Source organism: Mobula hypostoma, chromosome 1 (genome assembly GCF_963921235.1).
Source record: "Mobula hypostoma chromosome 1, sMobHyp1.1, whole genome shotgun sequence".
NCBI classification, from domain to species: domain Eukaryota; kingdom Metazoa; phylum Chordata; class Chondrichthyes; order Myliobatiformes; family Myliobatidae; genus Mobula; species Mobula hypostoma.
Window position 1 is genome coordinate 82,619,032 of NC_086097.1, and position 25,536 is coordinate 82,644,567.

General features: G+C 43.1%; 1 protein-coding gene across 1 annotated transcript in view; it reads left to right on the top strand.

Moving 5' to 3' along the window:
* The first annotated feature begins 2,200 nt into the window (after positions 1 to 2,200).
* The window catches only part of LOC134348431 (spectrin beta chain, non-erythrocytic 1-like), a 334,104-nt gene continuing 310,768 nt past the window's right edge, over positions 2,201 to 25,536 (top strand). Inside the window, exon 1 of the mRNA XM_063051822.1 lies at positions 2,201 to 2,341. The gene's annotated coding sequence lies outside the window, so the exon portion shown is untranslated. The remainder of the gene's footprint in view (positions 2,342 to 25,536) is intronic.

Consider the following 25,536-nt stretch of genomic DNA (forward strand, 5'->3'; position numbering starts at 1 on the left):
ACCAAGGGAAGCAAAGTGAAAAATTGTTAGATACCCAGACTTTACCACAGCAGGGTCCGAACACATTGTAATGTAACTGCTGCACAAACTGTATTTAAATTTATTGACTTCTACTGCAAGTGTATGTAAAAAGTAATCTATTAAACTTTTATATCCAAGTTAAAACTGTGAATACAAAAATGGTAATATTCAGCAGTCAAACCAGCATGTGTGGAGGGAGAAATCCAGTTAAAACTATTCTGGTTGATTATCTTCCATTTGTACAGGAAAACATCACTGACAAATATTAAGTTGTGAAATGAAAGTTTGAGGAGGGGGTCATGAAGATGGTGGGAGGAAGAACAAACCCAAGTGCTACCTTAGGGCAGAAACCAGGAGAGAGTAAGAAATTGGAAGTTACAGTGGTGTAAATCAAAAGCAGATTATGGTGGGAAATATAAAGAAGCAAAAGACAGATCTAGTAAAAGTGGAAATAGGAACGGTAGGTTTGCAATTTAAAATGATTGAATTTGTTAGCCTTTATTACAAAGTGGTTGGAACGTAAAAATACAGGAACCATACCTGTAATGTAACATGCAGTAGAGCTACTAGGGCTTGATGTTTCAATCCCTATGGTAAGTCGGCACTCCCGATGTTGGCAGTGGGCTTGGAGTGGTGACAAGGAGGGAGGGTAGGTACGTCATTGGGGTCATCAGGTGGGCACCCTCCTTCTTTGATGTTTTGTTGATAAGCCCACGACATCTCCAGGGGGCTCAACGGTGCTACCTGGCATCCCAGATACATCCCCCTCTGTTCCATACCCTCCTGTCTTCATCTTGTCTTTTAGATCAGTTGTTGTCTTTCCTTTTAATCCAAATCCAATTGCTGCTTTCTTCTGCTGCATTTGACAAGGACTTGATTTCTTGTTGGAGGGAGTGACCCCCCCCCCGCCCCACCACCCCCATCTTCTTCAATAGACTGGTCATAGATGCAGCAACAGATCTCCTGCATCCCACTTCTACAGGGAAAATCTTGGTCTTCCAGCCATTCTGGGCAGCTTCATTTGCCAGTTCAGAGTACTTGGTCTTTTTCCTCTCATAAGCTGTATTTATTTCCTCCCTTAAGTAGGGATGTACCTACATTGCAAGTTCTCAAAAGGCATCATTATATAATGAAGTGATTGACTGGAGACGAAATTGGGTCCACACACTGGAGTTTAGAACCAGAGCTGATCTTCTGGAATGTTACGTGATTCTGAAGGGCTAGACTGGGTAGATGTTGAGAAAACGTTTTCTTCTGCGGAAATCTAGAACTTGGCAATATATATTCAGAACACGATGTCATCATTTTAGGATAGATTTGAGGAGGATCATTCCTCTCAGAGTTTCACAAATCTTCGTTATTCTCTACCATTGGGAGCTGCGTAGCCTGAAGCATTGAACATTTTCAGGGTAGAGTCAGATGGACGTTCTGCTCCGCTGCAGAGTGGAGACAGGAACGTAGAACTGAGGCCAATATCATTATCAGCCATGATCATTATCATTATCAGCCATTTATTAGCGCAGCTAATTCAAGAATTACTGCTTGGTCTAATTTCTCACGTTGTTTCATCCAGTGTTAGATCTGGAAGGTTACAGTTGCTTACTTGCAAAGCATTGTTTTGGGAAAGCACGCTCAGCTTCTTTGTAACATTTCAGGATGTGTATTGTATACATTTCTCTGACATTAAATTGTACCTTTGAACAGTGCACAAAGCTGAGCTCGGAGATGGAGAGAAGCTAAGAAACGGGTACTGGAAGCTTAGCGTGAGAGAACATCGGTATTCCAGCAAGCAGTAGCTTCGTCTTTTCTGTGAGACCTTTATAACTCAATCGCCAAACCACTTAGATCAGGTATTATAGGTATTATATGGGCTGTCAGGAATACTATTGGGTGCCTTTTGGAAGTGAAGGGAGGTCTCGGCATCAGGGAGCCAAAAACACATGTTGGCAATAATTAATACCTGAGTAATTAAGAGTTTTTGGAAAACTTTAGTTAACGGGCATACGCGCTCCCGGTCTACATCCGGTCGGGTTTGAGTGCCCGCTGCCTTCAGAGGAGACTGGCGGCATTCCTGCCGGGGGCGCGCACTGAGTGCCGCGTCCGATCGGTGGGTGACATTGGGACGAGACTGATGCTCAGTTTTGCTTCATTGCTTGAACAGACTCGCTCTGGGTTGGGAGGCAGCAGCACCTTCTCAATCCCTGTCAAACACTCTCCGCGCTACCAAGCTGTTTGAAGGACAGAGAAAAGAGAAACTCCTTCCCTACCTTCCCCACGTTTTTCATTTTGAGTAGAAACCTGACTTCACTTGCCAGGAAAGGTAGGAATTAATTGACACACGTTTTATTTGTTCCAGCTCGACAAATACAGTCTTTGTATCCGCTGCTTGTTTAAGCACTAAATACGATTGCTTGTCTGAAGACTGGTATAAATTAATGTAATTGCAATAATATTAGAATATCGTTGTATGAAAAGAAAAAGTAAGGTGGCTTTGTTGATTTTGTTTACCGTCGGAATTGACGTCGGTAAGTTATCTTTTTACGGGGGCACAATAATAGTTTCAGAGCTAATTTTAGAAACCTTTTCAGTATTTTCCTGTCAATCTCACTTTCTCCGAACATTTATTCCTTAGTTTGAATCCACAGGAGAGCTCTCGACTTTTGTTGAAATGAAACTGATTAAAAATCCATGTATTGGGTCATTGACCCGACAGTAACCTTTAAATGTAGAGGAATAGTTTACAATTGACTGCAAGTGATATATTGCCTGCCCTCAAAACTGACCTACATTTGTGTTTGTATGATAATCAATTCCATTTGCAACTCCACAAATAATGAAATAGACCATAATTTTGTGGGCATGACCTAGACAACACTCAGATGTGGCTTAAGTACGTTTGCACAGTGCAAGTGATTCATTTCTTGACTTTTCAAAGATTTCCTAGTTGCTAATTGAGTGTAACTTCAGCAGCACTTCAGAAGTGAATCCAGGATAAAATAGCTTATTTACCTGTTACCCAAATGTTGTTCTAAATATTCACTCACTGCCCTTCTGCCACACCATGCCCTCAGCTTTTATTACAGTATCTTCAAAAAGCACTGGAGTAACTTGTCACAGCTCCTTTAACAGCACCTAGCAAATTTACATTCACAAAATGCTGGAAGGACTCAGCAGATCAGGCAGCATCCATGAAATGAACAAACGGTCGACATTTCGTGCTGAGACCCTTCATCAGGACAGGAAAGGAAGGGAGAGAACGCCAGAGTGAAAAGATGGGGAGGGAGGAGGGGAAGAAGGATAGCGAGAAGGTGGTAGGTGAAACCAGTTCGGTGGAAAAGGTAAAGGGCTGGAGATGAATGGATCTGATAGGAGAGGAGAGTGAACCACAGCAGAAAGGGGAAAAGGAGGGGACCCAGAGGGAGGTAATAGGCAGACAAGAAAGGGTTAGAGGCCAGAGTTGGAAATAGAAGAAGAGCCGGGGGGGAGGGAATGTTTTTAACGGAATGAGGAATCAATATTCATGCTATTGGGTTGAAGGCTACACAGATGGAGTATGAGGTGTTTCTCCTCCATCCTGAGGGTGCCATGGACTGGCATGACGGAATGGGAATCATAATTGAAATGCTGGGCCATCGGGAAGCTCTGGTTTTGGCAGATGGAGTGGAGATGCTCGATGAAGTGGTCCCCCAATTTATGACGGGTCTCGTAATATAGAGGAGGCTGCATCGGGAGCACTGGATGCAATACATGATCCCAGCAGGTTTGCAGGTGAAGTGTTGCCACACCTGGAAGGACTGTTTGGGCCCTGAATGGAAGTGAGGGAGGAGGTGAATGGGGCAGGTGTAGCACTTTGGCTGTTTGCAGGAGCAAGTACCTGGAGGAATGAATGGACGAGGGAATCACGGAGGGATCAGAACCTGGGGAAAACGGAGAGTAAAGGGGGAGGGGGTAAGTATGTGTTTGGTGGTAGGATCTCTTCAGAAGTTGTGGAGAATGATGTGTTGGATGCGAATATTCATGGGGTGTTAGGCAAGGAGAGGAGGACATCATTCCCTGTAATGCTCCCCAACTCTTCCTCTGCTACATTGATGACTGCATTGGTGCTTCTTCATGTATGCATGCTGAGCTGGTCAATTTCATCAATTTTGCCTCTAACTTCCACTCTGCCCTTAAATTCACGTTGTCCATTTCTGACATCTCCTTCCACTTCTGGGTCTCTCTTTCTCCACCTCTGGAGACAATCTGTTGAGCAACATCTTTTATAAACCTAATGATTCCTATGACTATCTTGATTATACCTTTTCGTACCCCATCTCATTCCCTTTTCATCTCCACCGCATCGGTTTCCAGGATGTGGTTTTCCTTTCCAGGATATCAGAGATGTCCTCCTCCTTCAAAGAATGAGGTTTCTCTTCCTCCACCGTTGATGCTGCCCTCACTCGCATCTCTTCCATTTCCCAGACATCCACACGTACCCCATCTTCCCACTGCCTTAATAGTGATACACCTACCTCCCCATGAGTCTCCACTTCCACCCGTTGTTCTCCACAACTTCCACCATGTCCAAAGGGATGCTACCACCAAACACGTGAGACCCCGCTGGTTTCTTTGGCTTTGTAAGTCTAGGGAAGACACACTCCGGTCCTGCCAAACCAGTGAGATTGAGATGTGTCTTACCCCAAACCCTGGTTTGTGTGGATGCTGTGTAGTTTGGTACCCTGTTACAACTCAGTGCCAAGAAACAACAGACAGCACACTGCATATGATTAAGGGAATTATATTTATGAATCTTAACAAAAGGGTTAGTAAAGAAAGGAAAGAAAAAACAAAAAGGGCCCATTATAGTTTATCAGTCAAATGTGCACCAGCTGGAGCTCAATTCACCGATCCTCAGTCGATCTCGCCGTTTGGCTCCATCAAATCACAATCTCCCCACCAGGTCGTATCCTGTGACCGGTTCTCTCCAGCGTCTTCTCTCTCCATCTCATGCCGAGCAAAAGACCCAACTCACATTCCAAAGCACCCATCATCTCTAACCATAACCCAAACACTGCTTCTACAGAAAGACCATTCCTTTCACAGTGAAACCTTTCCCAGGGTGTTACACACATCTTTACAAACACATCTCCTCCCCCTCCCCCTTACTCTCTGCTTTTTGCAGGGATTGATCTCTCCATGATTCCCTTATCCATTTGTCCCTCCCTGTTAATGTCTCTCCCGGCACTTACCCCTGTAGCAACGAAAGTGCTACACCTGCCCATTCACCTCCTGCCTCACTTCTACTCAGGGCCCCGAACAAGTCCCTCTAGTTGAGGCAGCACTTCACCTGCAAATCTGCTGGGGCTGTCTACTGTATCCAGTGCTCCCAATGTGGTCTTGCCTACACTGGTGAGACCTGTAGTAAATTAGGGAATCGATTCATCGAGCACCTCCGCTCCCTCCACCAAAAGCGGAATGTCCCAGTGGCCCAACATTTTAATTCCAACTCCTATTCCCATTCTGACATGTTGGTCCATGGCCTCCTCTTGTACCACGATGTGTGAAGGAGCAACACTTCGTATTTCCTCTGGGTAGCCTCCAACTAGATGGCATGAACATCAATGTCTCCTTCCAGTAAAATAAAATTTGCCTCTTCTCACCTGTCTATCACCTCCCCCTGGTACCTCTCATCCTTCCCTTTCTCCTATGGTCCACTCCCCTCACCTATCAGATTCTTTCATCTCCAGCCCTTTACCTTTTCTACCCACCTGGCTTCACCTGTCACCCCTCTTTCTGGAATTAAAGATGTATCACCAGACTTTACTATTGCTAGGTCAAATTTTTGACCATAGTGGGAGCACTATGACCACAAAGGCAGCATTGATTCAAGAAGATAGCTCATCACCATCTTTTGAAGATAAGTAGGAATTGACATGGAGGATAGGGATCAATCTTCGAGTCCCATCTATTCAAAGTATCAATGAATGATTTGAATGTGAAACCCAAGGTAATAAATTCAAAGTTCTATGACAACACTTGTGTGGATTGTGATTTGTATGGTGGATGTAAAAAGGCTTTAAGGTGATTTTGTCAAGTTGAGTGAATGACCAAATACAAAGTAAAAACAGAAAATGGAATATTATTTAAATTGTGATAAATTGGGCAACTTGATATACCGACAATGTGGTCCTTGTACCCCATTCACTGAAGACAGGTGCCAAAGTGATGAAGATAGATGTTATGATGACTCTCATTACAAGAAGTTTGGAGTTAAAGAGCAAGGATATCTTACTTTAACTCATGAAGTCATATGAGAAGGGAGTGGATTGACTATGCCTATATTCACTAGAATTTAGAATTAGGGATTTCATTGAAACACGCATGCTAGATGTAGAAAGGGTACTTCCCTTGAGGAAAACCAGAATAAGGAGTCACAGTTTCAGGAAATGCAAAAAATCGTTTGTAACTGAGGTAGGGAGGAACCTGTTCACCAAGAGTCTGGTGAACCTTTTGAATTTTCAACCACAAAAAGGCTAGAATGGCCAAGTTGCTGAACATATTTGAGAAGAAGACAAAGATTTCTTGATACAAAAGGCATGATTGGGTAATAGTGATAGATAGTACTATTGCACTGAATGGTGGAGCAGGCACAAAGGGTCAAATTGCATACTACTGCTCCTACCTGGTGTATGAGTAGAAAATAAACTTAGTGATGGTTTAACTTTGTTGCCCAATTTTAGCATGTATGAAAAGAAATAGAATTGTGTGATCAAACCAAAGTGTTCCAAAGTGTAGATATGTATGGTGAATCCTGCTCAGCTCTTTTCTCAAATAATTGGATTACTGACCTTTGGGAAAGTTGCATTGTTTAATATTCTGCAAGCTGCTGAGCAAACTATGTAAGCAGTGTCCAGTTGCCAGAGATATCTAAAGTACTGTCTTTGACACAAAAATGTCATTGAGCCCCATTCAAAAATAATATTATGTTTCATATAGGAAAGGCTTTGAAAATGGCAAAAATCTAAAGTTGTTTTGCACAGATATCATCAAAAGAAATGGAACAGAACCACAAAAGGAGATATTGGAATTCAGCAATCATCATTAATTCAGAATGAAACAATACCTGTAAAACACATGGCTGAATCTACTAAAATTCATCCAGCTGAAATCATGTACAGGGAACTAACCTGTGATTCTCTGCCTTCCTCTGGCACAACCCTGCCTGTTTATTATGAGCCTACCTTGCCACTTAGTATGTAAAGAATCACTGTTTTTTCAGATCCCATTTATAAGTCAAGTCTTCAGTTGCCATTGGAATCATCAGGGCATTGGTGGATGCCCTTCAGTCTCTACAGTATGTATGTATTGTCTCTATATTACAGCAATCGAGTTAGTTCTGCTCCCCTGACCTTTCCACATAAACTTAAAAATAATTTCCTTATTAAGGCCCCTCTGCCACTAATTCTGGTTCCTATTATTTGTCACTCAACTTCTTTTTCTTTGCATCATTCTTGTTTCAAATGTTTTTATTGTAAAGCAACATCAGCTTAACCACACCCGACAATGTCCTGAAGTACAATGCTTCTTTTTTTTTTCTTTCTTATAACAACATAATGAAAATCAAATGAATGTATGTATAGTAAACAAAGTAAAAGCAAAGGAAACCCTACCACCCCGTCTCCTTTCCCCTTCCCAGCCCTCCCCTCCCCTCACCCCTCCCGTATGTGCTGTTTAGGTCTTTGCGTCACTTGATTATTTTCTCCAGTCACCTCCATTCCCTACTTTCTGGTTCTTAAAGAAATGGGAACAGTTCCTCTCTACATATTCTGTCCAAACCTTTCATGATTTTAAATACCTCTACTAGGTCTTTTATGGATGACCTCATTTGCAAGGAGAACAGCCCCAACTGCTCCACTCTATCCACAAAATTGAAGTCCTTCACAAGGACATAGGGCACGAAAGCAGGGTTGTTCATGTAGCACTTTGAGTCTCTTGTGCCAGTTAACAGGACCATGACATCTTTTATCTCAGTGCCACTTTCCTACACTAACCTCACATCTCTTGTTCCCTTTTACCTAACAATTTATTGTTCTCTGCCTCTTCAGCTCTCTTGGTAGAGAATTCCAAAAAGACACTGCTTTTGAAATTGTTTTCTGTATCCAGACTTGAGACTTGTAATACTTGATTCCAGAATACTTAGCTTAAGGAAACATCATCTCTTTTACAAACTATGAAGGTATCTACTATATATCCCATTGAAGCAAATTGGGGTACTAATTATGTAAAAAAAATTAGTTCCTGCTGTCATACTCAAGTAATTCCAAGTTGCTCATAACCAGATGCTCTGGTAATTCCAAGCACCTACCTCAGGAGAGACATTTTGATGTGTCTTAGCTTGGATAATGAAGACTAAGAATGCTACTGCAGCACAAATAAATGCTGTTTAATAGGTGATAAAGTAATAAAGCAGAATTTAAAATAGCAATGTAGATGCTGATCCAACAATTTTTAGAATTTCTTTAGTTGTCCTTATCTAATGTGGTATGAAAACAAATATGGCACTGAACTTCAAAAAAAAAGTTATAATATCTGTTGGTTTCCACGTAATGGTATGCAGAGAACTAGAAAAATAATAAAATGTGCAGAGCTGCACTACTCATTAATACTCTGCCTTGAGATGCCTGAAGGTCTGCCGCATAATGCATTTAGTTTCTGTTAGAAATTCCAGATATGAATTTTTCATTGGACTTGATCAGTTTTGAACTACATGATAACATCCTAGTTTCTCTGATCATTGAGTTATTTGCATATTTAAATATTAGAATAGTTTTTGTATTCTGCTCCCCCCCCCACCCCCCCAAGTATTTGAAGACAGACTTTTGGAAGGCATTGAGTGATCTTCATCTGTGAATAGGGCCACCACAGCCAAGGCTCCTCCTGTCTTCAGCAGATGTTCCTGGACAGCAGGCAACAGGGCGACTTATGTTGATCTCGTTTTGCCTCGTTTAGGTAGATCGATATGTCTCTGCTGCCCCCTAATCAGGCCATCATGCTGGTTTTAGAAGCTTCATATTGCTGGACAGCTCATTTGGGGGGGAAGGGGAAAATGCTTTTGGTAAAGTTAAAACTATCAGCTAATAAAATTTTGCCTGGCACTGTGTAAATTTAGATCAGAAATTGATTCCTAAGCTGAAGTAAAAAATTGACAGCAGCTGCCTAAAGCTCTATTGCAGAATCTATTTATTTCCTATTATGTCTATAAATATTATCAACATTTTTTCTCATGTTCATTTGGTATTTGAATCTTAGAGTGTCTATGTGTTCTTAATGTAGTTCTTCACAGAAGATAAAGAACTGCCCTTTCTGTTCAAAGCAAAATTTTTTATATTTTTAAACTGTGATTATATTGTAGCATATTTTAATTTAAATATTTGAAATGACAAAATAAGATCAAATTGTTTTTCTGAAAAGCTTTTACTCAAATATGTTCTGTTCAAAAAGTGAATTCAAATGGCTGATCAGTTTTCAACTCCCAACAGTGATCAGCTAAGAAACTGTATTATTGTACATACTGAGCTGCATAATTTGAGTGTAAATTGTGCATTAAGTTAACATCATTGCTCAGATTTGGAATCGTAATTTTTGGAGGCAAGAGTATGACTTACCCCTCGAGCAGGGCAAGATTTTTCTCTTCTCGGAACTCTCCTTCAGTTCCCGCTTTCAGATGTAAGTATAACACCACATTGTGTAAAGATTTCAGTGTACAGGCACATTGCATTATCTTTGCATTTGTTTATACCCAATTTTGGATAGCTTTTAGTTATTTTCTTTCCTCTAGAATTATCTGTATAAATGCACTATTATTCTTTTGACAGATGCTTACATTAAAATATATTCTGAGTTTAAGACCTGGGGGGACGTGGATGGACGTTGTGCAATTGGTTGTCCCCATGCATTTGAAAACATTAGAGATCACAGGAAAACCTTGTGCAGTTTACCATGATGCAGCAGCTATGCATCACTGCCTGGGCAATTACTGGTCTTAGCACTGAGACCTGGCCTGGAGTGGATAGCACCAAAAGAATCAATCTGAGGTTTGTGCCCTTTTAAAGGGGTGATGCTTGGTGGTTGAAATGGTACTGAAATTTCTTTCGCAGACTGCAGTCCACGCTGGTGGCTGATCAGGAGAACAGACACAAAAGAAAGGAAAAATCCTGGCGGTTTGATGTTTATCTTCAGAAGCTTTATGTATGACGCATGGCTCCAGGGTTGAACACCTAATGGGGGTTTTTCCCCCACTTTTTCTTGCTTCGTAGGGTTTTATTTAATATCACCAAAAATATTTCAATCTTTAAAATAATGTTTTTTTTTCTTGAGACGTTGTAAATGTTGCTTACTTCGATGTACTCTTGTTAATTTTGGATAATAATAATAATAAAAAGATTTGAAAAGAAAGAGAAAGGAAAAATCCAAATCAAAAGATTGGAAAGGTGTGATGTAGGAGAGCGAAAGAATTAGCTGCTGATTATGGATTGTTCCTCCCCTGCCCCTCCTCCCACACATCTGGAAAAAGGTCACAATAATAATGATAGCCCTCCAGAAGCATACTTTAATTAAGCTAGTTTATAAATTGCGGAACATAATTTATTCACTTAATAATTTAGAGACCATATGTTGAAGTACCAAGAACAATCACGTTCGAAGACCATGATCGCCCAGGTCTTACGACACGGCACATGATGATGATGATACGTTGAAGGTGTAGTACTTGGGGCTGGCTGACCACATCACTGTGATATACTGGCTTCGATCTTGAGGCTGAGCTTTGGACACGCTGTATCAGGGAGGGAGAAAGTTACCTGAACACTTCAGAAGTCAGTCGTACCCTCTTAGGTTATGTACTGTGGATTTAGTAGTGATTAGATACAGGAGGGTGCAACAACATGTGAGGGATGGAGATGAGGTCATTCAAATTGGTAGTTGAGGGAAGAGGAGTGCAGCAGTGACAGAGCAAATTATAATCAAGGTAATCATTTTACAACTGGAAGTGTGAATCCAGGAAACCACACTGCTGGTTCAGTACCAGTTTAAGCATATTTTCATAGGGCTGGAGAGGGATAGTGAAAGGAGAAGAAACACCTGAATCCTCTCCCAGCCCTATGATATATTGCTGGAAGTTCTTTAAGCAATATAAGATCCATTTCAGTTCAAGTGGAGCCTGTCCCAAAAGAATAATTCCTTCCTTCCCACTACTTTTTCTAGTGCCCTGTGCATTGGAAAAATAAATTCTCCACCAACCTTTGTGCCATACATTCAACTCTTTGATGATGTCGAACCTAAACTAATTTGCATATGTGCCTCAGATATTAATCTAAAAATATAACCTTTGTGGTTCTGTTTTGTAATTCCAATCCTAGCTCTTTGTACTGTCTCAGAAGTACCTTTCTTAGTCATACTGGCCCCATCTCTGTGACATCAATTTTCATTTTAAATTAATTTTATTTACATTTTTCCAAAAGCTCCTTTCTTATTAGTCACCACAAAAAGGTTTGCATTGTACAGTTTCATTTGCACCTGTGAAGTTTAAAGGACTGCTCATAACTTTGATGTGATGAGAAAATATGAGCAACTTTCATCAGAGGTAAAATATGAGGCAGACTAAAGGCTCCCCTCCACCCACCACGCCCCCCCCCACCAAAATCCTGGAACTGATGGTCCTCATAGTTAAAAGAAAAGGCTGCAGAGATGGTGAATGCACTGTGACTTTCCAAAGCACTCTTGACTCCAGAATGGATAAAGATAGCCACAACTGTTACGTTTAATAAGTAGGAAGACCAGCAAGAAGGATTAGTCAGGCAGCCTTGCATATCATTGGGGAAAATGCTGGCATCCTTTTACAGAAGCAGTAATAAAATGTTAAGATTCAAATCAACAGAGTTTAGGTTTGGGAAGTAACACACACAAAACGCTGGAGGAAGTCAACAGGTCAGGCAGCATGTATGGGAAAGAGTGAGCAGTCAATGTTTTGGACTGAGAACCTTCGACAGGACAGGAAAGGAAGGGGAGAAGTCAGAGTAAGAAAGGGGGGGCAGTGGGGGACGTAGTACAAGGAGGCAGGTGATAGGTGAAACCAGGAGAGGGGGAGGGGTGAAGTAAAGAGCTGGGAAGTTGATTGGTGAAAGAGATAAAGGGCTGGAGACGGACAGGAGAGGACAGAATGCTACAAAATAAAGGGAAGGGGAGGAGCACTAGGGGAAAGTGACAGCTATGTAAGGAGAGAAGGTGTGAGAGAGAAACAGGAATGGGGAATGTTGGGGGAGGGGGTATTACCAGAAGCTCAAGAAATCGATGTTCATGCCATCAGGTTGGAGGCTAGCCAAATGGAGTATAAGGTGTTGCTCCTTCAACAGTGTGGCCTTATCCTGGCAGTAGAGGGGGCCATGGACTGACATACTGACATGTTGGAATGGGAGCAGGAAGTAGAATTGAAATAGGTGGCCACCAGGAAATTCTACCTTTTGTGGCAGGTGCAGGAAAGGTGCTCGACAAAGCGGTCTCCTAATTTACATCGGGAGTCACCAATATACAGGAGGCCACACCAGGAGCACCACATTCAATGATGACCACAACAGACTCAGTGGTGAAGTGTTGCCTCACCCTGAAGAACTGCTTGGTGCCCTGAATGGTAGTGAGGGAGAAAGTGTAGGTGTAGGAGAGAGATCAGTGAGGAGGAAGAAGTGGACAAGGGAGTCACGTAGGGAGGGATCCCTGTGGAAAATGGCGGGGGGGGGGATGTGGTTGGTGGTGAGATCCGATTGGAGATGGTGGAAGTTATGGAGAACTACGTGCTGGACGTGGAGGCTAATGGGGTGGTAGGTGAAGACAAGAGAACCCGTATCTCCGGTGTGGCGGCAGGAGAATGGGGTGAGGACAGCGTTGACCGTGGAGGAAGGGAAGGCCCTTTCTTTGAACATCAGTAGTGGAGGCAGATACACTAGTGAAATTTAAGAGACTACTAGACAGGTATATGGAGGAATTTAAGGTGGGGGGTAATATGGGAGGCAGGGTTTGAGGGTCAACACAACAATGTGGGCCGTAGGGCTTCTACTGTGCTGTACTATTCTATGTTTTTTATAAGAACATTAGAAATTGGAGCAGGAGTAGGCCATCTGGCCCGTCGAACCTGCTCTGCCATTCAATAAGATCATGGCTGATCTGACCATGGACTCATCTTCACCTACCTGCCTTTCCCGCGTAATCCTTAATTCTCCTACTATGCAAATATCTATCCAACTTTGTCTTAAATATATTTACTGAGGTAGCCTCCACTGCTTCATTGGGCAGAGAATCCACAGATTCACCACTCTTTGGGAAAAGAAGTTCTTCCTCATCTCTGTCCTAAATTTACTCCCCTGATTCTTGAAGCTATGTCCTCTAGTTTTAGTCTCACCTACCAGTGGAACCAACTTTCCTGCCTCTATCTTATCTATCCCTTTCATAATTTTATGTTTCTACAATATCTCCTTTCATCCTTCTGAATTCATCAACTACAGTCCGAGGCAACTCAATCTCTCCTAATAGTCTAACCCCCTCATTTCTAGAATCAACCTGGTGAACCTCCTCTGCACTGCCTCCAAAGCCAGTATATCCTTCCTCAAGTAAGAAGACCAGAAATGCATGCTGTACTCCAGGTGGGGCCTCACCAGTACCCTATACAATTGCAGCATAACCTCCCTGCTCTTAAATTCAATCCCTCTAGCAATGAAGGCCAACATTCCATTTGCCTTCTTGATAGCCTGCGGCACCTGCAAACCAACCTTTTGTGATTCATGCACAAGCACTCCTAAGTACTTCTGCTCAACAGCATGCTGCAATTTTTTTACCATTTAAATAATAATCTGTTCTTCTATTTTTCCTTCCAAGGTGGATGACCTCGCATTTACCAACATTGTACTCCATCTGCCAGACCCTTGCCCACTCACTTAACCTATCTATATCTCTCTGCACAATTTGCTTTTCCACTCAATTTAGTGTCATCAGCAAATTTAGATACACTATACTCGGTCCCCTCTTCCAGATCGTTAATGTATATTGTGAACAGTTGTGGGCCCAGCACTGACCCCTGTGGCACACCACTCGTCACTGACTGCCAACCAGAGGAACACCCAAGTTGTCATGGTCCGGATCGGGGTTCCTTTAAATTTACCTTGTTTATGTTAGGATCCGGACCGTTGATTCCCTGTTTTCCCGTGTCCCTCGGCTTTGGTGATTAGAGGCAATTAACGTTCGGCTGAACCGGTAGTTTATAGTCTCCAGCTTTCAGTTGTTCGGCGCGAGAGCGTCGGCAAAGTCATCAAAGGTACAGTGTGCCGATGTCATCTGGCCGGAGCAAGCCTAGTCTCTGCCGAAGCGAGTGCCAGTAATTCGCCCTTCCTCACCGGAGCAACCCTGTCAAGTTACCTCGCCGAAGCAAGCCTGCAAAGTTTCCGCATCAAGGTGTATCTGTCAGTTAACCCGCCGGAGAGAATCAAGAGCTGCTGTCTACTGTTCCCAGGCCGAATCTAGAGCTCGCCACTACCCGGAGGTTCCAAGTACCACGCCCAAGTCCTGGCTCCAGCAGCGTCCAAGTCCTGGCTCTGGCGGCATCCAAGTACCACGTCCAAGTCCAAGTCCTGGCTCCGGTGGCATCCAAGTACCATGTCCAAGTCCAAGTCCTGGCCCTGGCAGTCTGTGATTCCTGTCCTATCCCCCTGTCTGAATCCCTTCTCTGCCCCTCTCGCCTCTAGCCCTCGTCTGTAGCCCTCGCCTGCACTTCGGTCTAGTTCTATCGCTGGAACTAGATAGGAACTGTGTTGTTCTTTGGTGTTTGTCTTGTCTTGTCCTCGCCTCCGTGGGGTCAGTCAGGCTGTCTTGCCGTTGCTCCGCGGGGGGTCTTGTCTTGTCCTTGCCTCCGTGGGGTAAGTCAGGCCGTCTTGCCGTTGCCCCGCGGAGGGTCATGAGTCCCGGCCCTGTGTCCTGTATCCAAGGAGGGGTCCCGGCTCTCTGTTCTGTGTGTGAGTCCCGGCCCTATGTCTTGTACCCAAAGAGGGGTCCTGGCTCTCTGTTCTGTGTGTGAGTCCCGGCCCTATGTCCTGTACCCAAGGAGGGGTCTCGACTCTGTGTTCTGTGTATGTGTCCATGGTTCCATGTACCTGCTCTCCTGAGACCAAGGCTCTGTTTTCCATGTTTCTCCTCTCCCTAGCCCATGTCATGTCTATGCCTGGTTCTGGGGTCCAAGCCCGAGGCAAGACCCAGGTACTGGGTCCTTGCCCAGTCTCAGGCTCAGAGTCCATACCCTAGCCTCTTCATGCCTCCTCTAGTTCTGGGAGCCGATTTCGCATCCTAGCCCAGACCCTTGGTCCCAGCCTAGTCGTGGTCCTCAGTCCTTGTCCAGTTCGCTATTCCTACTCCTGCCTTGCTCTCCTGGTTTCGAACATAAACTAAATTTAGTTAACCTCACAAGATGTGTCTTGCATTTGGGTCCACCGTTGCTCCCAATTCCTCTGCCAATGTGACACAAGTATCCCAAATCTCTGCTTTCTATTGGTTAACCAATCCTCTAATATACTAATACATCATCCCCAACTCTTATGGATAAGTCTTTTATGTCTTTATCAAATGCCTTCTGGAGATCCAAGTAAATAACGTCCATCTGTTCCCCTCTATACACTGCGCTTGTTATGTGCTCAAAAAACACCAGTAAGTTTGTCAAACAGGACCTGCCTTTGCTGAATCCATGCTGTGTCTGCCTGATGGATCCATTTCTTTCCAGATGCCTCACTATTTCTTCTTTAATGATAGCTTCAAGCATTTTCCTAACTACAGATGTAAAACTAACTGGCCTAATGTTACCTGCCTTTTGCCTACATCCTTTTTTGAAGAGTGACATGACATTTGCCTCCTTCCAATCTGCCGGGATCTGCAGAAGAGTCCAGAGAATTTTGGTAAATTATCACCAAAGCCTCAACTATAACCTCTGCCATTACTTTCAGTACCCTGGGATACATTCCATCAGGACCAGGGGACTTGTCTGTCTTTAGGCCCACAAGTTTGCACAGCACTACCTCTTTAGTGATAGTTGTGGTATTGAGGTCCTCACCTCCCATCACATCCATATCATCTCTCTTCGGCGTGTTAGACATGCCCTCCACCATGAACACCGACACAAAATAGTCATTCAAAGCCTCACCCATTTCCTCATTACCCAATATCAATTCCCTCTGCTTGTCTCCCAGGGGACCCATGTTCACTTTGGCCACCCTTTTCTGGTTTATATAGTTATAAAAACTCTTACTATCATTTTTATATTTTGAGCTAGTTTATTTTCATAACCTATCTTCCCTTTATTGCTCGCTTAGTGGTTCTTTGTTGCATTTTAAAGTTTTCCCAGTCTTCCAGTTTCCCACTACTCTTGGCAACTTTGTTCACACAAGCTTTTAGTTTGATGCCTTCCTTTATTTCCTTAATTCCCCACCCTTACTGTCCTTGCTTTTAACTGGAATATACTTTTGTTGAGACCCATGAAAAGTCTCTTTGAAAGTCTTCCACTGTTCTGCAATTGTCCCACCATACAGCCTGTGTTCCCAGTCTACCCTATTGAATTTCTCCCTTATCCCATTGTGGCCCCCCCTTGTTTAGGCATAATAAACTGGTTTTAGATCGAACTATTGCACCCTCCATTTGTATGAGAAGGAGAATATCTCAGTTGTTCTGGAATGAAGACCCTCATCCTGAGAGCATATGTGGCAGAGATGGAGGAACTAAGAAAAGAGAATGGCATTTTTACAAGTGACAGGATGGGAAGAGTTATTGTCCAGATAGTTATGAGAGTCAGCGGGTTTGCAAAATATATCAATAGATAAACTGTCACCAGAGTTGGAGACAGAGAGATTGAGAAAGGGGAGAGAGGTGTTGGAAGCGGACGAATTAAATTTGAGGACAGGGTGAAGTTGGAGGCAATGTTTTGAAATTGAGTGGATGAAGTAGCACCAATACAGTCAACTATGTAGTGTAGGAAGAACTGGGGAGTGATGCCTGTGTAGGCTTGGAACAAGGACTCTCCCATGTAGCCGACAAAAAGGATGGCATAGCTGGACCCAAGCAAGTGTCCATGTTTTGGAAATGGTGTTTGACAACTTTATCTCCATTTTAATGGAGCTCATTGATGTATAAGGGAGGAAATATAGTGAATTTAGATTTGCAAAAGGCATTCGATGAGATGCCACATAAAAGAGTACAAGCTAAGAGCTCAAGGCATTGGGGGTGATGTATTAGAGTTGGCAGTATATTAGCTAACTAATTGAAAACAGTCAGGATAAATAGATCATTTCCAGATTGCAGGTTGTAATTATTGGGTTGCTACAGGGATTATCATAGGGATGCACTGTTTTCAATCTATATTTATAGCAGTTGAGGGAACCATGTACTGTAAATAGCTTGCTGACAGTTTGAAGTTGGGTAAGAAAGTAATTTGTGAAGACATACAGCATTGTGCAAAAATCTTACAAATATATTTACACATGTAGCTAGTGCCTAAGACTTTTGTACAGTACTATCTTTGTCAATGTGCAGTGGAGAGTGAATTTGTAAATCTGGCAGGAGCAAAGGATGCTGGGAACGACGAGGGTGGAGCACTGTGGGAGGGGTGTTGGGCAGGTGGCAGAGAAGGAATACCAAGGCAGGGACTGGTGTGGGTGCAGACTCACCTAGCCCTGAGACATCAGGCAAGGTCATTTGATTCCAAACAGAATTTGATTTCAATGCAGAATGTCTCTCTGGCACTTCCCTCTCCCTTCCCCTTTCCCAACTTTGATTCCCCTCTCTTACCATCCTTCCCCCTCTCAATCCACAATAGAGACCCATTTAAAATTTGACACAAAATTAGGGGGACAGGCTGATAACATTCAAGCAGCAGAATCAATACTGTTAGATCTAAACAAAATCCAGATGTGAGGAGATGAATGGCAGATGAAATTTTTTGTAAGTAAATGTAAAATATTACATATAGTAAGTAGAAATATGAGATATAAATATACAATGGGTGAGTTAGAAAGTACACTGTATGAGAAGAATCTGGGTGTCCTGGGAGACTCATCACTATCAACATCTAGACAATGCGTAGACACAATTAGGAAAGCTAATAAATGTTGGGCTACATAATGCACTCAGTGGAGTTCAAGTCTAGAGACATTCTCCTTAAGCTGTATAATGCGTGTGAGGTCACACTTTGAGCACTGTGTACAATGTTGGTCTTCATATTTTGTGAGAGATGTAAAGACACTGGAGAGAATTCAGAGAAGGGCGACGAGACACATTCCAGGTCTGCAGGGTATGAGCTATGAAGAAAGATTGAAAGAATTAAATCTTTTTAGCCTAAGCAGATGTAGAATGAGAGGAGACATGATAGAAGTGGTCAAATTCATTAAGGGTATAAGTAAGCTGAATTCCAACTTTGACTTCAAAATAGGTTAAAAGATTTCAGACTAACATCAGGAAGCATTTCTTTACACAGCAAGTTGTGGACACATGGAATAAACTACTTAGTTGTGCAGTTGAGAGTAGTACCTAGAGACTTTGAAACCTAAACTCAATAATTATTTTATCACACTATGTGAATGGGAATTTGGCAAGCTTTTTTGGGCCGAATGGCCTGTTCTCATCAAAACCTTTCTAATATTCTAATATTAAAATCAGGTTTATTATCACTCACATATGTCATGAAATTCGGTTTTTTTTGTGGCAGCAGTACAGTGCAATACATAAAATTACTACAGTACTAAATATACATGCCTAAGACTTTTGCACAGTCCTGTAGATACTGCTATGGGATATCATTAGATTGGCCAAGTGGACTAGCACTCTGTTTGTTGTGTTGTAAGATATGATGTTATTGAGGCATGGCACAGGAAAGCAGTTTATTGTTTAAATGGAGAAAAGCTGGAATATGCTGCAGTACAGGGAGATTCGGGTATCTCTGGATATGAAACTCAGAAGGTGATTTTGCAGATACAAGTAATGAAGAAAGTAACTTGAACATTGGTTTTCATGGCACGGTGAGGTGGCATACAGAAACAAGACTGCACTTGTGAGCCTGCGCCAGGATAAATCGTTAAGTTTTGGTCTCCTTACCAAAACTGAAAACAATTGGACTGTATGATTTGTAAGGAGGGTTCCCTAAGTCGATTCCTGGGATGAAGAGGTTGTCTTATGAATTGCAATTGCAAGATTAGGTCTATACTCATTTGATTTTGGAAGAATGAGATGTGATTTTACAGTAACAAAAGATTCTGAGGGGACTTGACATAATTGATCCTGAAAGTGTTTTATTCAGGACCAGATTCAGGTTTATTATCACCGGCATATGATGTGAAATTTGTTAACTTAGCAGCAGCAATTCAATGCAATACATAATCCAGCAGAGAAAAAAAAATAATAAACAAATTTTTTTAAAAGGCTAAATAAATAAATGAGTAAATCAATTACTATATTGAATAGATTTCTTAAAATGTGCAAAACAGAAATACTGTATATTAAAAAAAAAGTGAGGTAGGGTCCAAAGCTTCAATGTCTATGGCAGAGGGGAAGAAGCTGTAACTGAATCACTGAGCGTGTGCCTTCAGGCTTCTGTGTCTCCTACCTGATGGTAACAGTGAGAAAAGGGCATGCCCTGGGTGCTGGAGGTCCTTAATAATGGACGCTGCCTTTCTGAGACACTGCTCCCTAAAGATGTCCTGGGTACTTTGTAGGCGAGTACCCAAGATGGAGATGACTAGATTTACAACCTTCTGCAGGTTCTTTCAGTCCTGTGCAGTAGCCCCTCCATACCAGACAGTGATGCAGCCTGTCAGAATGCTCTCCATGGTACAACCATAGAAGTTTTTGAGTGTATTTGTTGACATGCCAAATCGCTTCAAACGCTTGATAAAGAATAGCTGCTGTCTTGCCTTCTTTATAACTGCATTGATATGTTGGGACCAGGTTAGATCCTCAGAGATCTTGACACCCAGGAACTTGAAGCTGCTCACTCTCTCCACTTCTGATCTCTCTATGAGGATTGGTATGTGTTCCTTCGTCTTGCCCTTCCTGATGTCCACAATCAGCTCTTTTGTGTTTCTGATGTTGAGTGCCAGGTTGTTGCTGCAGTACCATTCCACCAGTTGGCATATCTCACTCCTGTACGCCCTCTCATCACCACCTGAGATTCTACCAACAATGGTTGTATCGTCAGCAAATTTCTTTATGAGAAGACCAATAACCTTGGATATATTTCAGAATAAGGTCTTAGAGGTCACGAATCTATGCTAGAGAGCTGAAGGCATTGAATCACTGAATAGGTGGAGAGTTTTGATCAAATTATTTTTGTATTACAGGGAAGTTGAGGGCAGGCAGGAAAGTGCTAAGGCTCAGTTCCAGTCAGTGATGATCTTATTGAACATTAAAGTTGAAAAATATTCACGCCATTGCCAGAATATGAGGTGTTATTCCCCTGGTATATGTCAGGCCTCACTGCAGTAGTGGAGAAGTGTAAGGATGGACACGTTTGTGGAAGAATGGGAAACAGAATTGAAATGGCATGTAACTGGGAGCTTGGGATAGCCATTTTGGAAAGAAGAAATGTTCTGAAAAATGGTTGCTCAAAAACCTACACTTGGTCTCACCAGTGTAGAGGAGGCCACATCCGGAGCAACAAATGCAGTAGATGAGGTGAAGGAGGACATGTTTGTGAATCTTTGCCTCATCCGGATGTAGTGAGGGAGGAGTGTAAGAACAAGTGTTACACCTTTTGCAATTGCAGGGGAAAGTCCCAGGGGTCAGGGATATGTGGGTGGGGAGGTCTGTGTGGACCAGGGAGTCACAGAGAGAGTGGTTCCTCTGGAAGGAGGAAAAGTGGAGTGAGGAGAAGACATTGCAGGATATTGTTGTAGCTGGTGGAAATAATGAATGATGTGCTGGATGTGAAGCTCGTGGAGTAAAGGGAGAGGACTAGGGGACCTTTACCACTGTTTGGTCTGGAGGAAGATAAGGTGAAAAACAGAGGAGGTGTGTGAGTGTTCTTAATCAACTACAGCAGAAAGGAAGCCACATTTCTTGAAAAAGGAGGATCAGTACTTGGAGCTATGATGTTGTGGCCATTACAGAGACTTGGATGGCTTAGGGGCAGGAACGGTTACTTCGAGTGACAGGCTTTAGGTGTTTCAGAAAGGACAGGGAGGGAGGCAAAGAGGTGGGGGCATGGCACTGTTGATCAGAGATAGTGTCACAGCTGCAGAAATGGAGGAAGTCATGGAGGGATTGTCTACGGAGTCTCTGCGGGTGGAAGTCAGGAACAGGAAGGGGTCAATAACTCTACTGGGTGTTTTTTGTAGATCACCCAATAGTAACAGGGACATTGAGGAGCAGATAGGGAGGCAGATTCTGGAAAGGTGTAATAACAACAGGGTTGTTGTGGTGGGAGATTTTAATTTCCCAAGTATCGATTGGCATCTCCCTAGAGCGAGGGGTTCAGATGGGTTGGAGTTTGTTAGGTGTGTTCCGGAAGGTTTCTTGACACAATATGTAGATAACCCTACAAGAGGAGAGGCTGTACTTGATTTGGTATTGGGAAATGAACCTGGTCAGTGTCAGATCTCTCAGTGGGAGAGCATTTTAGAGATAGTGATCACAATTCTATCTCCTTTACTATAGCATTGGAGAGGGATAGGAACAGACAAGTTAGGAAAGCATTTAATTGGAGTAAGGGGAAATATGAAGCCATCAGGCAGGAACTTGGAAGCATAAATTGAGAACAGATGTTCTCAGGGAAATGTGACAAAGGTTCAGGGGATATTCGTGTGGAGTTCTGCATAGGTACATTCCAATGAGACAGGGAAAGTGTACAAAGGCTGTTGAAAATCTAGTCAAGAAGAAAAGAAGAACTTACGAAGGGTTCAAAAAACTAGGTAATGATACAGTAGAGATCTAGAAGATTATAAGGCTAGCAGGAAGGAGCTTAAGAATGAAATTAGGAGAGCCAGAAGGGGCTATGAGAAGACCTTGGTGGACAGGATTAAGGAAAAACCCAAGGCATTCTACAGGTATGTGAAGAGCAGGAGGATAAAATATGAGAGAATAGGACCAATCAAGTGTGACACTGGAAAGGTGTGTATGGAAGTGGAAGAGATATCAGAGGTACTTAATGAATACTTTGCTTCAGTATTCACTACAAAAAAGGACCTTGGAAATTGTAGGGATGACTTACAGTGGACTGAAAAGCTTGAGCATATAGATATTAAGGAAGAGAATGTGCTTGAGCTTTTGGAGCAGACGAGATGTACCCCAGGCTACTGTAGGAGGCGAGGGAGGAGATTGCTGAGCCTCTGGCGATGATCTTTGCATCATCAATGGGGACGGGAGAGGTTCCGGAGGATTGGAGGGTTGCAGATGTTGTTTCCTTATTCAAGAAAGGGAGTAGAGATAGCCCAGGAAATTATAAACCAGTGAGTCTTACTTCAGTAGTTGGTAAGTTGATGGAGAAGATCCTGAGAGGCAGGATTTATGAAAATTTGGAGAGACATAATATGATTAGGAATAGTCAGCTTGGCTTTCTGAAAGGTAGGTCGTGCTTTACGAGCCTGATTGAATTTTTTGAGGATGTGACTATACACATTGATGAAGGTAGAGCAGTAGATGTAGTGTATATGGATTTCAGCAAGGCATTTGACAAGGTACCCCATGCAAGTCTTATTAAGAAAGTAAGGAGGCATGTAATCCAAGGGGACATTACCTTGTGGATCCAGAACTGGCTTGCCCACAGAAGGCAAAGTGCGGTTGTAGGTGGGTCATATTCTGCATGGAGGTCGGTGACAAGTGGTGTGCCCCAGGGATCTGTTCTGAGACCCTTACTCTTTGTGATTTTTATAAATGACCTGGATGAGGAAGTGGAGGGGTGGGTTAGTAAATTTGCTGATGACACAAAGTTTGGAAGTGTTGTGGATAGTGTGGAGGGCTGTCAGAGGTTACAGCAGGACATTGATAGGATGCAAAACTGGGCTGAGAAGTGGCAGATAGAGCTCAACCCAGATAACTGTGAGGTGGTTCATTCTGGAAGGTCAAATATGGTGACAAAATATAGCATTAATGGTAAGACTCTTGGCAGTGTGGAGGATCAGAGGGATCTTGGAGCCCAAGTCCGTAGGACAGGGGTCCCCAACCTCTTTGGCACTGCGGACCGGTTTAATATTGACAATATTCTTGCAGATTGGCCGACCGGGTGGGGGGTGGGGTAGGGCTGCCAACAGACAAGAATAGCAGTCAAATACATTGTGTTTACCCCGAGAAAGACTACCATGACCATGAAGCCTTGCACAGACACCTATGTGCGCATGCGTGACATGCGCATACGAGTACGTGCCCATTTTTTCCCTACAAATCATTTTTGGCAATTCTTTTCAGTGAAACTACACTGTACATGCATTATTTCTACTTTATTTAGGCTGTGTATTTATCATATCATTCCTGCTTTTACTATATGTTAGTGTTATTTTAGGTTTTATGTAACAGTGCATGATAATAGTGATAAGTCAATTATAGGTCACTTATAAGTTAATAGCATCATAACATTTTAAGTAACGTTTGGATATTAAACACACAGCATATATTTTCCCCATATGAACATATAAGATCATTGTAACACACCAATATCGCTGAATCAGTGGGAGCCCTGGGCTTGTTTTCCTGCAACAAGACGGTCCCATCGAGGGGTGATGGGAGACAGTGATACTCGAACGGGGTTCCTTATGTCCGGTCTATTCTGCAATTTAGTTTTCGTTGCATTCCTTGCAGAGATATGTTGGAAATGGAAGCAATGTTTTCAGTGATTTCGTGGCTATCTCAGAATATTTAGCCTTGACTTTGATCCAGAATGCCGGCAGAGATGTTATGTCAAACATACTTTTCAGCCCGCCGTCATTTGCAAGCTCGAGGAGTTGATCTTCTTCCTGCGCTGACATGGATGACGCACAGGTAATGACCTCGCATGTGTTCAAATTCAACAGTGGCGGGACAGGGAATGAGGAAAGGTGCAGCTGACTCATATCGCCAAATCATATCGTTTCCTTGCGGCCCGGTAGCACATGCTTTGTGGCCCGGTGGTTGAGGACCGCTGCCATAGGACACTCAAAGCTGCTGCTCAGGTTGACTCTGTGGTTAAGAGGGCATACAGTGCATTGGCCTTCATCAATCATGGGATTTGAGTTTAGGAGCCAAGAGGTAATGTTGGAGCTATATAGGACCCTGGTCAGACCCCACTTGGAGTACTGTGCTCAATTCTGGTTGCCTCACCACAGGAAGGATGTGGAAACCATAGAAAGGGTGCAGAGGAGATTTACAAGGATGTTGCCTGGATTGGGGAGCATGCCTTGTGAGAATACTGTAGGTTGAGAGAACTCGGCCTTTTCTCCTTGGAGTGATGGAGGATGAGAAATGACCTGATAGAGGTGTATAAGATGATGAGAGGCATTGATCGTGTGGATAGTCAGAGGCTTTTCCCCAGTACTGAATGACTAGCACGAGAGGGCACAGTTTTATGGTGCTTGGAAGTAGGTACAGAGGAGATGTCAGGGGTAAGTTTTTATGCAGAGAGTGGTGAGTGCGTGGAATGGGCTGCCAGTGACAGTGGTGAAGGCGGATACGATAGGGTCTTTTAGGAGACTCCTGAACAGGTATACGGAGCTTAGAAAAATAGAGGTAATTTCTAAGGTAAGGAAATGTTTGGCACAGCTTTGTGGGCCGAAGGGTCTGTATTGTGCTGTAGGTTTTCTGTGGTTCTATGTTACTATTTTGGATGTCCTGAAGTGGAAGGCTTCATCTTGAGAGCAGATACTGTAGCGATGGAGAAACTGGGAGAGAGGGTTGGCATCCTTATAAGAGATGTGGTGGGGAGAGGTGTTGTTTAAGTAACCGTGGGAGTCAGTGGGTTTATAGCAAATATCAGTGGATAGCTGAGATGGATACAGATAGATCTTGAAGCATCATTGGGTTTTCCCATTTAGGTGAACTTTCTCTCTTGTGAATTTATCCCCTTCCCCATCCATCTCTTTTTTTAAGTTCTCCTGTTCTCCAATTTTTGCCCCCTACCACCATCTTCGTTCCCCTTCTCCTTCCAGGTTCCATTCACCCACTGCACACTGTTCATTCACAGGCTACCCTTCTCCCTACCCCTGCCTTATTCAGTTCTGGTTCCTTCTGCCATTCACCTCACCTGCAATGGTTCCCATTATCACTCCAGCACTGACTGTCCTTTGTGTTCCTGTTGATCACCCCCCCAGCAGCTGCCTCCAACCTTCATACTCCCCTGCCACACCTTGCTCCATCTGCCTCTCATTTATTTTCCACTCATTGCCCATCATGCACCTGCCACTGTCTCCCCTCTCATGGTGCAACCTGTCCATCTTTCACCCCTCCTCAGTCCATAAATCACCTTGGGTTCCTGTATCATTGCTCCCCTTTTCCTCTTCATAC